At 39.6% G+C, this 17216-nt stretch overlaps 1 protein-coding gene across 1 annotated transcript in view; it reads left to right on the forward strand.

Annotated features, from left to right (window-relative positions):
• LOC126198475 (unconventional myosin-IXa-like) overlaps positions 1–17216 on the forward strand; it is a 350557-nt gene that overhangs the window by 139412 nt on the left and 193929 nt on the right. The gene's annotated exons all lie outside the window — the stretch shown is intronic.

Below are 17216 nucleotides of genomic sequence, written 5' to 3' on the forward strand. Positions count from 1 at the left end.
CTTCTTTATATACTACCACCTTAGCAGGTAATCAACTGTAAGATGTTCTCTTCATCTTCAGTTTTGTGTAATGTTGCATTTGTGCCTCAAGAATCATGACATAATTGTCAAACATATTTCTAACTTTTTTTCATTTAAAAAATGAGATGATAGTATCAGGAATCCGCTTGTTGCAATATGTAACAATTTACACTTGTCTGCAGTGATTTAGTATAGTTGAGTGGATTAAAAATTTGTAGGGACGAATTTTTATATATATATATATATATATATATATATATATATATATATATACACACACAAAGATGATGTGACTTACCAAATGAAAGTGCTGGCAGGTCGACAGACACACAAACGAACACAAACATACACACAAAATTCAAGCTTTCGCAACAAACTGTTGCCTCATCAGGAAAGAGGGAAGGAGAGGGAAAGACCTACCCACATCCTTTCGTCTTTCCCTCTCCTTCCCTCTTTCCTGATGAGGCAACAGTGTGTTGCGAAAGCTTGAATTTTGTGTGTATGTTTGTGTTCGTTTGTGTGTCTGTCGACCTGCCAGCACTTTCATTTGCTAAGTCACATCATCTTCATTCCACGTGGGAAAAATGTATCTAAAAACAAAGATGATGTGACTTACCAAACGAAAGCGCTGGCACGTCGATAGACACACAAACAAACACAAACATACACACAAAATTCAAGCTTTCGCAACAAACTGTTGCCTCCTCAGGAAAGAGGGAAAGACGAAAGGATGTGGGTTTTAAGGGAGAGGGTAAGGAGTCATTCCAATCCCGGGAGCGGAAAGACTTACCTTAGGGGGGAAAAAAGGAAAAAAGGACGGGTATACACTCGCGCACACACACACATACCCATCCACACATATACAGACACAAGCAGACATATTTAAAGACAAAGAGTTTGGGCAGAGATGTCAGTCGAGGCAGAAGTGCAGAGGCAAAGATGTTGCTGAATGACAGGTGACGTATGAGTGGCGGCAACTTGAAATTAGCGGAGATTGAGGCCAGGTGGATAACGGGAAGAGAGGATATATTGAAGAGCAAGTTCCCATCTCCGGAGTTCGGATAGGTTGGTGTTAGTGGGAAGTATCCAGATAACCCGGACGGTGTAACACTGTGCCAAGATGTGCTGGCTGTGCACCAAGGCATGTTTAGCCACAGTGTGATCCTCATTACCAACAAACACTGTCTGCCTGTGTCCATTCATGCGAATGGACAGTTTGTTGCTGGTCATTCCCACATAGAATGCATCACAGTGTAGGCAGGTCAGTTGGTAGATCACGTGGGTGCTTTCACACGTGGCTCTGCCTTTGATCGTGTACACCTTCCAGGTTACAGGACTGGAGTAGGTGGTGGTGGGAGGGTGCATGGGACAGGTTTTACACCGGGGGTGGTTACAAGGGTAGGAGCCAGAGGGTAGGGAAGGTGGTTTGGGGATTTCATAGGGATGAACTAAGAGGTTACGAAGGTTAGGTGGACGGCAGAAAGACACTCTTGGTGGAGTGGGGAGGATTTCATGAAGGATGGATCTCATTTCAGGGCAGGATTTGAGGAAGTCGTATCCCTGCTGGAGAGCCACATTCAGAATCTGATCCAGTCCCGGAAAGTATCCTGTCACAAGTGGGGCACTTTTGGGGTTCTTCTGTGGGAGGTTCTGGGTTTGAGAGGATGAGGAAGTAGCTCTGGTTATTTGCTTCTGTACCAGGTCGGGAGGGTAGTTGCGGGATGTGAAAGCTGTTGTCAGGTTGTTGGTGTAATGCTTCAGGGATTCCGGACTGGAGCAGATTCGTTTGCCACGAAGACCTAGGCTGTAGGGAAGGGCCCGTTTGATATAGAATGGGTGGCATTAAATATGTCTGCTTGTGTGTGTATATGTGTGGATGGATATGTGTGCGTGTGCGAGTGTATACCTGTCCTCTTTTCCCCCTAACGTAAGTCTTTCCGCTCCCGGGATTGGAATGACTCCTTACCCTCTCCCTTAAAACCCACATCCTTTCGTCTATCCCTCTCCTTCCCTCTTTCCTGACGAAGCAACCATTGTTTGCGAAATCTTGAATTTTGTGTGTATGTATGTGTTTGTTTGTGTATCTATCGACCTGCCAGCGCCTTCGCATGGTAAGTCACATCATCTTTGTTTTTAGATATATTTTTCCCGCGTGGAATGTTCCCCCCCCCCCCCCCCCCCCCCCCTCTCTCTCTGTGTGTGTGTGTGTGTGTGTGTGTGGGGGGGGGGGGCAGAAAAAATGTTGAGCCACTACTTGTTGCCCTTCATTGAAGCACTGTAACTTAGAATATAAATTTTCTATGTGAATTACATTGGAAGTGCAGTATAACATCACTGAAGGCATAGTCCATATCAATTCCGGCAGGCTAGGAAAAAAGTTACCTTCATAGTCTCGGATGTTATTGAATGTATGATATGTTAAAATGAAGGATTAAGTAAGGAACACACATTTTTTTTTTGTTTTCTCCAAAAAAATTTCTGCTGTAAGATACATTCCTCCGAAGGTGACACTGTGCGTACCATTTTGAAGATGCAAATTTTGGAAAAAAAATTTAAAATGCTTTATCTCTGGAACAGTTCCAGATATTTTGTTGTTGTTTTTTTATTTGATAGATAAGTGCTTTATGATTACAAAGAAGTCCTCCATTTGGACTTCTTTGTCAAAGTTCTTTTACTATAGCATTCTGAACTTTTTTGGTAATTTATGGATTTTATTTTTTTTTTTCAAAAATGCCAATCCATGAAATTTTAAGTTTTTTCTGTTGATTAATACCATGTAGTTCTACATTCCCTGAAAAGGAGAGCTTCCACATTTAGGTTGAACAGGTTTTAAAACAGGTTTTTTGCCATACATAAAACCTGTTTTATTACCATTTTATCACATAAGAGGCTCATAAAAATCAAAACCTAGCTTTATTTAACATTATTTTAGTTTCTAAAGATGAGTAAGAGACTCATTTTTCAAGCATTTTAATTGGTTCCAAAATACATGTGAAAGTTCCAAAGACTTAAAGGTTTCAATTTATACAACTTCTGTGCACTCTATTTTGTAATGAAATTAGCCAGTCAATGAACAAAAAATGTGTTCTACTGCTTCAGTATCTTCCTTTGATATCTAGTGATGCCTTCCTGTTGAACCATTAGGAACTGAAGCACCTACAGTCTTCAAAACAGTGTGAACAGGAAGTGAGCACTGATGGCGTTGTTGCTCTCCTTCAGCTGGAAAACCGAGCCAGGTGGCGCAGTGCTTAGCACACTGGACTCGCATTCGGGAGGACGACGGTTCAATCCCATCTCCAGCCATTCTGATTTAGGTTTTCCGTGATTTCTTTAAATCGTTTCAGGCAAATGCCGGGATGGTTCCTTCGAAAGGGCACGGCCGATTTCCTTCCCCATCCTTCCCTAACACGAGCTTGCGCTCCGTCTCTAATGACCTCGTTGTCGACGGGACGTTAAACACTAACCTCCTCCTCCTCCTCAGCTGGAAACCTATGTACAGTGCCTGGTCCATGTGGTAGCATAAAGCTCACTACAATTTTGTTTAATTCATAACTGGTGTCTATAATCTCTGCAATCCACCAGTCACAGTCATACACACACGCCACAAACATCCTCCTCCTCAGGATGTGAATCTGAATATTATCCTGCTGTTTCTGAGATTATCCTGATGTTTCCTAGGTGTTGGCCGAACAAACGAAATTTCATCTTTCTTGATCTTTAAAACGCTTGCACTATGAGTTCGCCCATCACTTTGGGTCCAAAAATGTGTCTTCTGAATTCCTTTCACAGGAGTACTTTGTTTGGACCTTTCTTCTTTTTCCTGGTCACGGAATTCTTTGATTTCCTTTTTGGACAAAAGAATGAGGGCTGTGGATGTGTAAAATATCACGACTCTCATGAAATCCTGACATTCTGAATCACAGCTGTATTTGGTCTAGAAAGGTAATTTTTTGTAGCATGGTGCTTCAGCGGGCCTCCTACACCATCACAAGGCCCCTTCCAGTGACCATTAACACTGTATACCCAGTCAGTTCACACAAGCGACTCTTTTTCAAAGAGCTGGTAATGATTTTTAAAATGAATAGGAGCACCATCAGAAATAATGATGATCTTCTCTGCCCTTGTTTCCAGTTGAAGAATTTTGCGCATTGCTAGCAAAGCATGTGGTGAATTATGTCATGTGTCATGACTTATAATTGCAACACTTTTGATCTTGTTTCGAAAATATGTCACTCCTGGTAAAAACTGAAACCTGGTCATTACTCCAATGATACCCTTGTACTCCTTGTGGGAGAATTACAGACTAGGTCTCAGCAAAACCACAGTGAAGCACTAAATGTAGTTCTTCAGCCTTTACATATCCTTTCACCTCTGCAGTGTGTTGTTGCAATTTCTTCAGATTCTGGTGTATTACTGCTTTTGCTGATCATGTACCAAGTTCATCAATGAAACTGTCAAAGGCAACAGTTTTCTTAATTAGTTTATTTTCCTCCCATGTCGCATATGTAATTTCTGCAGAGTTATCTGATATGTCTTCCAGGCCAAGTGTCTATAAAGACAGTCCTCCCTTTCCAGGGCAGTCGCCACATTCTTGAAAAAACAAATCTCTTGCTTTACGTCACAGACCACTGATGACTTCACACACCCAACCAAGGTGTCATTTGTCACATGCTCCAGTAAGTTCTTGAAAGTTACCACACAAAGTTCAAAATTCGCACAGTACACACATAAACAGACATCTCTAGGTTGTAGTGCATAAAATTTTGAGCTTCCAGTATGTGAAGTTGTATAGTTGCTCTTATAAATTGCAAAAGTTTCTTTAATTCTGTGTGTCATGTACCTTTTGACCTTCAACTGTTACAGTTATAGTGTCTTTTTTTGCTGGCACTCTGGCAAGAACAGTCCCATTTATCTTCCAGATAAGATGACTGCAATAAATGAACTTGAGCTGCTTCTACAGGATGACCATAATAGGGATCTGGTCTTCCAAAGACTCCTTTTACAGACCTCACATTTCTTGATTTGTCTACCATGTACTTTGAAACTGATGGAATGTGGTTCAAAATTGTTTTCTGTGAAAATGTTTTTGGAATAATAGTTAATATATAGCCATGAAAATTCACAGCACAATAAAAGAGTGTGACTTAATGAATATGAAGATAAATATTTTAAAAAGCAAGATGCATGATTTTCTAACTGAACAATGCTACTACTCTGTGGAAGATTTCATGAAGGACGAAATGATACTTTGAGCTGGGTCCCTAAAATGGAACAAAAATTTATGATAGTTATAGTAGATGTAAATACTGTAAGTTTGACAAATTTTGAATCAGTAAATTCTCCACAAAGTATTATTCTAAGTGTGACAAAATTTCAAATAAGCTAATTGTAACCTTGACATGTCTCCTGTACATCAGACATATGATCTGAAATTGTGTACGTTATGATACGAACAAAACACATTTCACATTAAAACTTGCAGCTTTTCACTGTAGGGTGCACAATATTCAACAGCTGAATTGGTATTTGTGAAAAATTCGTAACAGGGGGTGCAAGAGAGCTTTGGTTCTTTTTCTTCTGAAGAAAGAGTGGTCAGTTTTGCTGTAGTGTATTCGTCCATAGCTTTAGTTATTTCTCTGCACTTTCTTGATGCATAGAGCTTATGACTCGACTTCACTGACCATGGTTACTTAACAGGACTACCACCTACCTCTGTAATTGACTGATTCACGGTATTTACTTGTGCCTCTATTGATTAAAAATCTGAACCATGGGAAGCTTCTCCTTGTTCAGGTACTATCATTGTTGTTATTCTGTCAAAACATTTAGAACACAAAAATTCGTCACTGGAAACATCTTCACTAGAAACAGAGTTTTCAAATGAGAACACTTATTCCCAACCTGAACAAAGTCTGTTTTTTTGTTTGTCTTATATGGATATGCAAATAGTCAGCACACTTGACTCTCTCAGAAGACATTTCAAATAGTCCTTTTCACGGAACACAACGCAACTTTGTCAACTGGCAAATTCCTCAGGAAAACACAGAACTCACTGGATGTCTCAGATTTCTTATAATCTTCTTTAGTAAACAAATTAGCACTGAACAACTACAATACAGAAACCTGCAATGAACAACCACAACAAAGAAACTGACAAGAAACTACAACAAAGTGTAACAATGAAAGTGAAAATAAATAACTGCAACAAAGACAATAAAAATAAACACTGCAACAAAGAAATTAGTAAGAAACAACTTCAGTGAAGACATACATTATGCTTGAAAGTTAAAAAAATGATTTTTTAAAAATAAAACCTGTCCAACATAAAAGTGGAAGCTCTCCTATACAGAGAATAAAGTACTACATGGTGCTAATCAACAGAAAAAAATCTAACTTTTCTGGATTGGCATTTTTGAAAAAAAAATTGTAAATTATAAAAAATTCAAAACGTGGCAGTAAAAGAAATTTGACAGATATGTCTAAACGGAGGATACCATTGTAATCATAAAGTAATTATCTTTCGAATAAAAAAAAACTAACAAAATACTTAGAACTGTTACAGAGATACAGCATTTTAAAAATGTTTCCGAAATTCACATCTTAAAAATGGTGTTTGCAGTGTCATCTTTGGAGGCCTGTATCTTGGGGCAGGAATTTTTTTGGAGAAAACAAATAAAATGTGTGTTTCTTACTTACTCCTGAATTTTACCATATGCTAAATTCAATAACATCCCAGACTATGAAGGTAACCCCCCTGCCTGAAGTGATACGGATTATGCCTTTTACATTCCCGGAAGTAACGTTTTATCAAATTTCCTGTTTACAGTGTTAATTCGCATCTGTTTTGGTGTTAACCTATTAATAATTTTTGCCTGATGTACACTTTATGAAACAATGTTTATGGAGAAAAAGCTGATGCAATTGACGTAGAATGATGCTGGCCTTCAAGTAGTGTTTCCAAATGTTACATGGTTAATTTTCTCAACAGCATGATGCTCTGCTCAGTAGAGCTGAATCGCTAAGAGTCGGAAGAATTCGTTCTTTGTCGCCTGCCGTTGCCAAGTTCTAATCAGCATGGTGGCTGATGGGAGTGACCAATTGTGTTCGAACAAAGATTTCATGACAGATTACAACTATTTTCAAAGTGTCTCTACTTCACTTTGTTATCTTCATGGCACCTTTGCATTATTTGAATGCAAATTTTGCGTGTTTTGTTTTTTGGACACTTGTACTGCTAGTTGACACCTTTTCTCTCCTTGTGTTGCTCAAACATGTCTGGTTTAAATAAAAGAACGGTGCACCCATTACATACTTTTTCAGGCTTAGCATGAAGCGTTTTGAGAATTTGTCATGCAAATATTTTCATAAGTATTTTTTTGTGATGTTTCACAAACAGTGGGACTGGTGTGTGTGTGTGTGTGTGTGTGTGTGTGTGTGTGTGTGTGTGTGTGTGTGTTTTGCATAGTGGAGGAGACACAGGTTACCTTATAGTCTCAAAAAGATGACTACAGTGCAAGAGAGAGAGAACAACACGCATGGAAACATCACACAAAATACTTATGTAAATATTTACATGTGATAATGAGGATACATTCTCTTGCTAAGCATGAAAAAGTATTAACTTGTGCAGTGTTTCATTATTTAAATGATGAATGACACAGTTGCAGGCTTTCCAAAAACATCAGTGATGATGAACGAAATTAAGTCAGATGTCTCAGCTTCGCAGACACTTAACAGTTCCAATTGTGTAAGCAGCTAAACATTCAGGTAACCTTTATTACATAATAAACATGTCCCTGACGAGTATTTTGATGCCTATTATGTTCATATATTATTCATAAAGTGCAAAAATGTAAGGGGCAGGGAGGTTCCTACAACCAACTTTTACTGCTTAAAAAGTTATTTCCCACATTTTACATTTTCTTGAATTTTACACCACTTTTTAAAACTCTCATAAAAGTGTAAAAGCAGGTTTCCTCTGTATTTTTCTCTTTGGCATTGTTAAGAGAGTATGCAGTGGTTTGGAATTTAACAAGAGACTCTGACACATGGTTTGACATAAATGTATTTTTTGTTCCCGCTTTTCTTACTGCTGTAAAGATTCCTCTGTGGTAATAAAGTTTGTAATAGGATTTGGACTGAACAGCTGTTGAAAGACTGTAACAAAGTTACCTTATTTTTGTGGTCTTTGGAGAAGCATTTTGTACAGGACTCACATTAGAAAACATGTAATGATAGAAGGGACCACCCACTGTGACAACTAAAATACAGAGAGCAGAATATGTGTGGCAATTTTTATGGTATTTCTGTGTCTGCTAAAGTACAGTTTTACAATAATGTTCCATAATTAATTTTTTTTCTATCTCTAATTGCATTTTAATAGGAAAACATGGGCATTTTTGTGGGATGTATCTGTATATGAACACAAAGCTATGGAGTGTAATATATACTTGTAGTGTGTGTTTCAGAGGCATCACTTGTACCTCGTTGCAAGGTTCTACTGGAGGTAATGATGTGCTTGTGCAGGTGATATCTGATAAGTCTTATTAACACTAAAACTTGGGTGGGTGGGTGTATGGGTGGGTGGGTGGGGGTGGGGACTTAAGGTAGTTTGCATAGAAGTTCCAGAAAAAGTATGATACTACTTGGAGGAAAGGCGGTATGAAAAAGGACAGAATGAACTCAAAATGATTGGCAAAATAAAAATACATATGAGAAGATGAATAAAGATGAATTTTATTTGCTACAAAGTATTTAAGGCAGGATTACGTGCTGTTAGTACAATATGCTTTCCAAACATGGGTGATGATTATGGACCATTGAGGACATGCCACTTTGTGCCAATGTGAGTAATGGTGTTTGGCAAGGTACACAACCACCAATGTCCATTACTCACATTTCTCTTCCATGAGAAACTCATTGAGATGGACCTCCATTCACTTAAAGCAGCATTTCGCATTTCCTGCTGGGTTTGAAGTTTATTATAATTGACGACACTGGGCCTCCTGTATTAATGGTTGAGAGCTTTCTATGACCACTGTTTTCATGCTGTGTTACATGGCTCTGAATGCTACACCATTCCTTGTAGACACATTGGACAGTCCACATAGATACACCCACAAATTGGCAACTTCATTCGTGTTGTGGTCATGGGCACGTCCAAGTGTAATAGCTCCTTTCTGTCATTTTGTCACCTATTGCAGTGACCCATCTTACTATAATGGCTCCCTTTCTTGACATTTTCTTTCATATAGCTGGCTCAATTCGAGAAAAGGCAGTTAACTTTGGGGGGGGGGGGGGAGGGATAAGATTTTTTTTATTTTTAATTTTGTTGCCATGTCGTAAAATGAAGTCTCAGTTATTTTTGGTGACACACAATTTATTTTACCATCTATGTTACGTCTTGCTCAACAGTGACTGCTCTTGTTGTAAGATTTCCAGTCAATTTGAAAAAGTTATTCAAAGAATGGAAAATCCAGGATGGAATGTAACAGTATTCTGAAAAGGAAAGTTGCTATGCACCATATAGTGGAGATGCTGAGTCACAGATAAGCACAACAAGAAGACTGTCACAAATATAGCTTTTGGTCAGTAAGGCTTTCGTCAGAATTAGATGACAAACACGTACAAGTACACTCATGCAAACACAACTCTCACACACGACTGCAGTCTCAGGCAACTGAGGCTGTCCTGCAAGTAGCAGCACTAGTGTACGTTGGGATCAGCGACTGGGTGTGGGTAACAAGGAGGCTGGGGCAGGGAGGGAGAGGGATAGTGGTAGGGTAGAGGTGGCGGACAGTGATTACCTGTGAAACAAGTCACGTGATCTACAAGCTAAGCCGCAACCACTGGCTGCGTTCTATGTGAGCATGACAACCAACAAACTGTCTTTCTGCATGAATGGCCGCCGACAAACTGTGACGAAGAAGCAAGTGGACCACCCTGTTGCTGAGCATGCTGCCAAATATGACATCCTTCATTTCAATGACTGCTTCACAGCCTTTGCCATATGGATCCTTCCCACCAACACCAGCTTTTCTGAATTGTGCAGGTGGGAACTTTCTGTGCAATATATCCTATGTTCCCGTAACCCTCTTAACCTCAACCTTGGTTAGTCATTGTCCTCTCCCATCCAGCCCCTTCTCTGTTCCCATTCCAGCACTACACAGCCCTCATTCCTCCATCACACTCAGTCTTTTTACTTCACTCCTTTTGCGCTATCCACCTCCCCATCTTTCCACTGCCCTCCATCTAACCTCTCAATTTCACATAGCTGCCCTACCCTCTTTCCACCTCATCCCTGCACACTCCCTAACAGCACATGACTGTCCGCCACCCCTACCCTACTATCCCTCCCCCTCCCTGCCTCAGCCTCCTCCTTGCCCCCATCCCGTGCTGCTGCTTGCAGTGTGGCCTCAGTTGCCTGAGATTGCGGTCGTGTGTGTGTGTGTGTGTGTGTGTGTGTGTGTGTGTGTGTGTGCGTGCGCGTGCGCGCTCGTGAGTTGAGTTTGCGTGAGTTTATATGTGTGTGTTTGTATGTGTGTCTAATTTTGATGAAGGCCTGACTGGCTGAGAGCTAGATTTGTGACAGTATTTTTGTTGTGCCTGTCTGCAACTCAGCATTCTGCTTTGTGGTGAGTAGCAACTTTCCTTTCCACAATATTGAAAAAGTAACTCATAATTTATTGTTAAAAAAATATGTTTGACCTGCACGGCATGTGCAAAAAAAAAAAAAAAAAAAAAAAAAAAAACTGAGCATTACCCATGATTGCAACACAGGCAGTGGTATGAATGCTAACACCAACAATTTTTTGTCATTACAATTCAATACTGATTTTGTACAACTGTCTGGCACATAAGCACTGCTTCATTGCTATGACACATGTGTGGTGCATTGTATGGCCATCTGTTAGTAGTTCTGCATACAGCACTCCACTGAGACCACTAGGATTTTTTAAGAGCTTTTCCTTTGGGCTTATCTTGGTGTGTCTGCTGTCATCGTGAAAAATTCAAGTTTATTGGACTGATCGTTTAAGAAGTCTTTTTAAATAAGAGTATAGGAAAACCTAATGAATAAGGACAGGGAATTATTTGAAGCCAATCTCGGGACACAACAAACAGTTTATTAAGATCTCATGAGTAATCTCATCATTTAGTACCAGAGGGTCTTATGAGAACTTAAAGTTCACAGAATGCCAATGCGAGAAAAGATATGTGGATCAGAGGATATGGTGGGGACAGAGAGTTGAACTTTTAAATAAATAACATTATGTTGCCAATACTCATTTGAGGCAAGGAAGCAGTATTAGGGTGTAATGTTCTGTTGACACGGAGGTCATTAGAGATGGAGCACAAAATTGTATAATGAAAGGATCCTGAAGGAAATCGGCCGTGCCCTATTCTGAGAAGCCATTCTGGCATTTGTGTGGAACGATTTAAGGAAATCAGAAAAATCTAAATCTGGATGGCCAGACGGGCATTTGAACCGTCAGCCTCCAGAATATGTGCTAACCATTGCATCACCTCACTCGGTCATTGTAATCTAGACAGTGAGTGCATCTCATACCACTGAAGATGAATATGGCCAGATCGTGCCCAAAATATTGTGCTTAAAAATGGAATCATCAACAAACTTAATGTCAAAAATACACTTGGTAGTTACTAATTTTTTTAGTTCATACTTGTGGATTTTAATTCATGTTTGAGAAGTGATTCAGCTGCCCCTACCCTTAGGTTTAATGCAACCTGCAGTGTCTTCAAATACCACACGCAAGATTTTCATATCCTTTCACTGTTATATGTATCATTAAAAGACATTTAGAACAGATTTCAGTAAACATTATTGAAATTATTGAGACCACCAACATGAAATATATAAAGTACTTTGCAACAGTGATCTTATTCTTCTGTAGAGTTAGTATGTATTATATTATCCATTTTCAGATTTTGTACTGCCAGTGCATTATACTGTTGAAAAAATAGTTTTCAGCTGATTAAAAGCAATTTCTTTTAGACTGTGACATGTGATATGTATGTGCTCAGTACCTACACTATCCATCTGTTATTGGACAATAGGTGTGTCAACCCTCTACCTTTATGGTGGCTTGCACTCTGCTGCGGAACTTTCAGTGAAGTTTGTAGAAGTCAGTGGAGGAATGGCTGCCCATTCTTCGTAAAGAGCAGAAAACGTAGAAGATGGTATTGATAAGATGCTGGGGTCTGAAGTGGGGTCAGCATTGTAACTCATCCCGAAGGTGCTCTGATGGGTTCAGACTGGGATCCTGAATGTTGTTATCCACCAATCATTGCCTTAAAGATGCTGCTTTATGACTGGGTGCTTTGTCAGGCTGATATAATCATAGTCTCTGAACTGTTCCTCCTACTGTACGCTGTACAAAATTCTGTAAAATGTGTACAGGGTGTATATGCCACGAGACAAATGGGAAAAGCTTGGATGAAAAATCTGGAAATTTCTTAGAATTCCAGAAATGTTTCATTTTTTGGGTTTTCTGTTAAATTTTTATAATTTGGACTGGTAAGAACTGATACTCTGATCCCGTTACTCCAGAATAATACTGCAGTAGTTAAGTATAAATGACAGAATAACACCAAACTAAAACTCTAATTGCAAAGAAAACTGTGCACACGCAAGTATGTGCTGACAACTAAATGTCTCAAATGGCTTTAGGACGAAGACTATGCAATACTTCGTAACAGCAAACTGCTTTGATGAGTGTGATGTCACGGGAAAATATTGAAAATGGGGGTTTGAGAAGTGTTACTTTGAAAGTAAATTTCCTTTTATACAAATTGAATTATGTTATGTGTGGCAGTGTGTGATGAATTTCTTAAATCACAGACCATTTAACTCTCATTCAAAACTGAACACTTCGAGGACCAGCCACATAGGAAAATTTCGAGCCCAGAGGACCATCTGTATATCCCATTATTTAAAATTGTATTGGCACATTTGTGTTGGATATATCTCAAATGGTAACATATGCTAAAAGAGACCAAGCTTCAAGGTTAGTTTTTCATATTTACTTTAGTTCTTTGATGGCTTACAAATTTATGCAGTAACAATTGCAAAAAGTATAATTATCCTCCAAAAACAAGTGCGAGATGAATTCGTGAGCAACATACATAATTGACTTTTCTATGGAAATGTCGAAGTGTTCAATGGAAAATGTATTCAGCCAGGCAACCCATGAAATGCTCGGTGCACATCAGTGGAGTCTATAATTGTGCTTGTCAGAAATATTCAGTTGGTGCAATTTAAGCTGTGCTCTTAGGATCCTACCTAACTACACCCTCATGGGGGGGGGGGGGGGGCGGGGGGGCAGCAAAAATTTTTTTATGACCAATATTAAATGTGAGAGCTTAGCTTTCGTTGTAGCTGTACTAAATGTATATTAATTTAAACCATTAAATTTTCGTATTTGTGTGTTTGCACTACTTAACACTGATGTTGCTATTGACTGACTACATCACATATCCTATGCTCTGAATATCTGCTGTCATTGGCTGGTGAGATCACATGACTTGAGCTATGATTGGCTGACAATAATGTGTTGCACAGTGCAATCTTGTTTTCAGTGCTTTGGAAGCTACCACGCTGTATTTTGTGGAATTCATATTTATAATTTCCTAATACAAAAATGTGCAGTTCACATGTTGCTGCACATTGAATATCTTTTGAAAATGTGATTTTTTTTCTGGGTTTCTTTTCTTAAAGTGCTGGTAAGTTGTATGCCGGTGTATAAAACCTTTACGGGCGCTAATGACCACGCTGTTTAGCGCCCGTAAACCTCAAACACACACACAAAACCTTTACCGATCAAAGGATTGAAAAGTTTTGCAGCACCGAGGGAAAGTATATTGAACTTAACAAGGAAAAATAAGTATTCCCCTTTTTCACCCAGGAAAATGTCGATTTTTTTTTTAACTGAGGAATCCAGGAAAAACCAGCAATCTATTTTTCATGTCTGTGTATACACCCTGACTTAGCATTTCCTGAAGTGCAATATGAGGTCCACACTGTAACCACAAAATCACCCCATAAGACATTTCCAGGGGCAGATGTGGACTCTGACCACAATCTATAGGTTATGAACTGTAGATCAAAACTGAAGAAACTGCAAAAAGGTGGGAATTTAAGGAGATGGGACCTGGATAAACTGAAAGAACCAGAGGTTGTACAGAGTTTCAGGGAGAGCATAAGGGAACAATTGACAGGAATGGGGGAAAGAAATACAGTAGAAGAGGAATGGGTAGCTTTGAGGGATGAAGTAGTGAAGGCAGCAGAGGATCAAATAGGTAAAAAGACGAGGGCTAGTAGGAATCCTTGGGTAACAGAAGAAATATTGAATTTAATTGATGAAAGGAGAAAATATAAAAATGCAGTAAATGAAGCAGGCAAAAAGGAATACAAACGTCTCAAAAATGAGATCGACAGGAAGTGCAAAATGGCTAAGCAGGGATGGCTAGAGGACAAATGTAAGGATGTAGAGGCTTTTCTCACTAGGAGTAAGATAGATACTGCCTACAGGAAAATTAAAGAGACCTTTGGAGATAAGAGAACCACTTGTATGAACATCAAGAGCTCAGATGGAAACCCAGTTCTAAGCAAAGAAGGGAAAGCAGGAAGGTGGAAGGAGTATATAGAGGGTCTATACAAGGGCGATATACTTGAGGACAATATTATGGAAATGGAAGAGGATGTAGATGAAGATGAAATGGGAGATACGATACTGCGGAAGAGTTTGACGGAGCACTGAAAGACCTGAGTCGAAACAAGGCCCCCGGAGTAGACAACATTCCATTGGAACTACTGACGGCCTTGGGAGAGCCAGTCCTGACAAAACTCTACCATCTGGTGAGCAAGATGTATGAGACAGGTGAAATACCCTCAGACTTCAAGAAGAATATAATAATTCCAATCCCAAAGAAAGCAGGTGTTGACAGATGTGAAAATTACCGGACAATCAGTTTAATAAGCCACAGCTGCAAAATACTAACACGAATTCTTTACAGATGAATGGAAAAACTAGTAGAAGCCGGCCTCGGGGAAGATCGGTTTGGATTCCGTAGAAATACTGGAACACGTGAGGCAATACTGACCTTACGACTTACCTTAGAAGAAAGATTAAGGAAAGGCAAACCTACGTTTCTAGCATTTGTAGACTTAGAGAAAGCTTTTGACAATGTTGAATGGAATACTCTCTTTCAAATTCTAAAGGTGGCAGGGGTAAAATACAGGGAGCGAAAGGCCATTTACAATTTGTACAGAAACCAGATGGCAGTTATAAGAGTCGAGGGACATGAAAGGGAAGCAGCGGTTGGGAAGGGAGTAAGACAGGGTTGTAGCCTCTCCCCGATGTTATTCAATCTGTATATTGAGCAAGCAGTAAAGGAAACAAAGAAAAATTCGGAGTAGGTATTAAAATCCATGGAGAAGAAATAAAAACTTTGAGGTTCGCCGATGACATTGTAATTCTGTCAGAGACAGCAAAGGACTTGGAAGAGCAGTTGAACGGAATGGATGGTGTCTTGAAGGGAGGATATAAGATGAACATCAACAAAAGCAAAACGAGGATAATGGAATGTAGTCGAATTAAGTCGGGTGATGTTGAAGGTATTAGATTAGGAAATGAGACACTTAAAGTAGTAAAGGAGTTTTGCTATTTGGGGAGCAAAATAACCGATGATGGTCGAAGTAGAGAGGATATAAAATGTAGACTGGCAATGGCAAGGAAAGCGTTTCTGAAGAAGAGAAATTTGTTAACATCGAGTATAGATTTAAGTGTCAGGAAGTCATTTCTGAAAGTATTTGTATGGAGTGTAGCCATGTATGGAAGTGAAACATGGATGGTAAATAGTTTGGACAAGAAGAGAATAGAAGCTTTCAAAATGTGGTGCTACAGAAGAATGCTGAAGATTAGATGGGTAGATCACATAACTAATGAGGAGGTACTGAATAGGATTGGGGAGAAGAGGAGTTTGTGGCACAACTTGACCAGAAGAAGGGATCGTTTGTTAGGACATGTTCTGAGGCATCAAGGGATCACCAATTTAGTATTGGAGGGCATCGTGGAGGGTAAAAATCGTAGGGGGAGACCAAGAGATGAATACACTAAACAGATTCAGAAGGATGTAGGTTGCAGTAGGTACTGGGAGATGAAGAAGCTTGCACAGGATAGAGTAGCATGGAGAGCTGCATCAAACCAGTCTCAGGACTGAAGACCACAACAACAACAACTGTAGCACCAACACATTCTCCCTACTTCACTGTTGGTGATACACATGATGGCAGGTCACATTCCCTGGGCACTCGCCAAACCCATATCCTTCCATTGGGTTGCCACAGGGTGGAACATGATTCATCACTTCAAATCACTTGTTTTTCGCATTCAGTGTCTTGTGGTCTCACTATTTATGTCTCCGAAAGCATCCCTTAGCATTGACTACAGAAATGTGTGGCATATGAGGAGCTACTCAATCATTGTGCACCATTCTTTTTAAGTCTGTACATGCAGTCTTTGTGGCTGGAATGCTGGCGGCAATGTGTTACACACGAGTCATTTCTTCTGCTAATTTTTTACAACAAGCCACTGCAATGGTCAAAGGTACCTGTCCATCAATACGTGAGGTCTGCCTATGCGTGGCTTCACTGTGGTTGTTTCTTCGCATTTCCACTTCACAATTGCAACAGTTGAATTGGACAGCTTTAGAAAGGTTGAAATGTCCCTGATGGATTTGTTACTTAGGTAACTTCATGACTATTCCACATTCAAAGTCAGTGAGCTGTCAGAACAGACATCTTTTTCTGTTATTGCTTCTCTACTGAAAATGCAATACTCACCATCTACATTTATACTGGGATGTCTGCCTGTTGTGACATCTAGTGGTCAATTCTGCATTACATAAGGGTGTTTGAATACTTTTGATCAGACATTGTATAGCTCAAGCTGTGTGTTGGTATGAAAAAACAACTGTGCTTGAGGTCACACTGTCAACTGTATTCCTACAGATCAGTGTGTTCCATCATAAACCTCTGTAATAACTTAATGTTAAACATCATTGAATGTCTTCAGTAATCTATTTTGCCCAGTTGACCCAAGCCAAAATATAATCTTAAATGCGTGGAAACAGCATCAAATGTTCGTAAATGGTGGACAGTAGTTGTACTGAGGTGG

This window comes from Schistocerca nitens, chromosome 8 (assembly GCF_023898315.1).
Source record: "Schistocerca nitens isolate TAMUIC-IGC-003100 chromosome 8, iqSchNite1.1, whole genome shotgun sequence".
NCBI lineage: Eukaryota > Metazoa > Arthropoda > Insecta > Orthoptera > Acrididae > Schistocerca > Schistocerca nitens.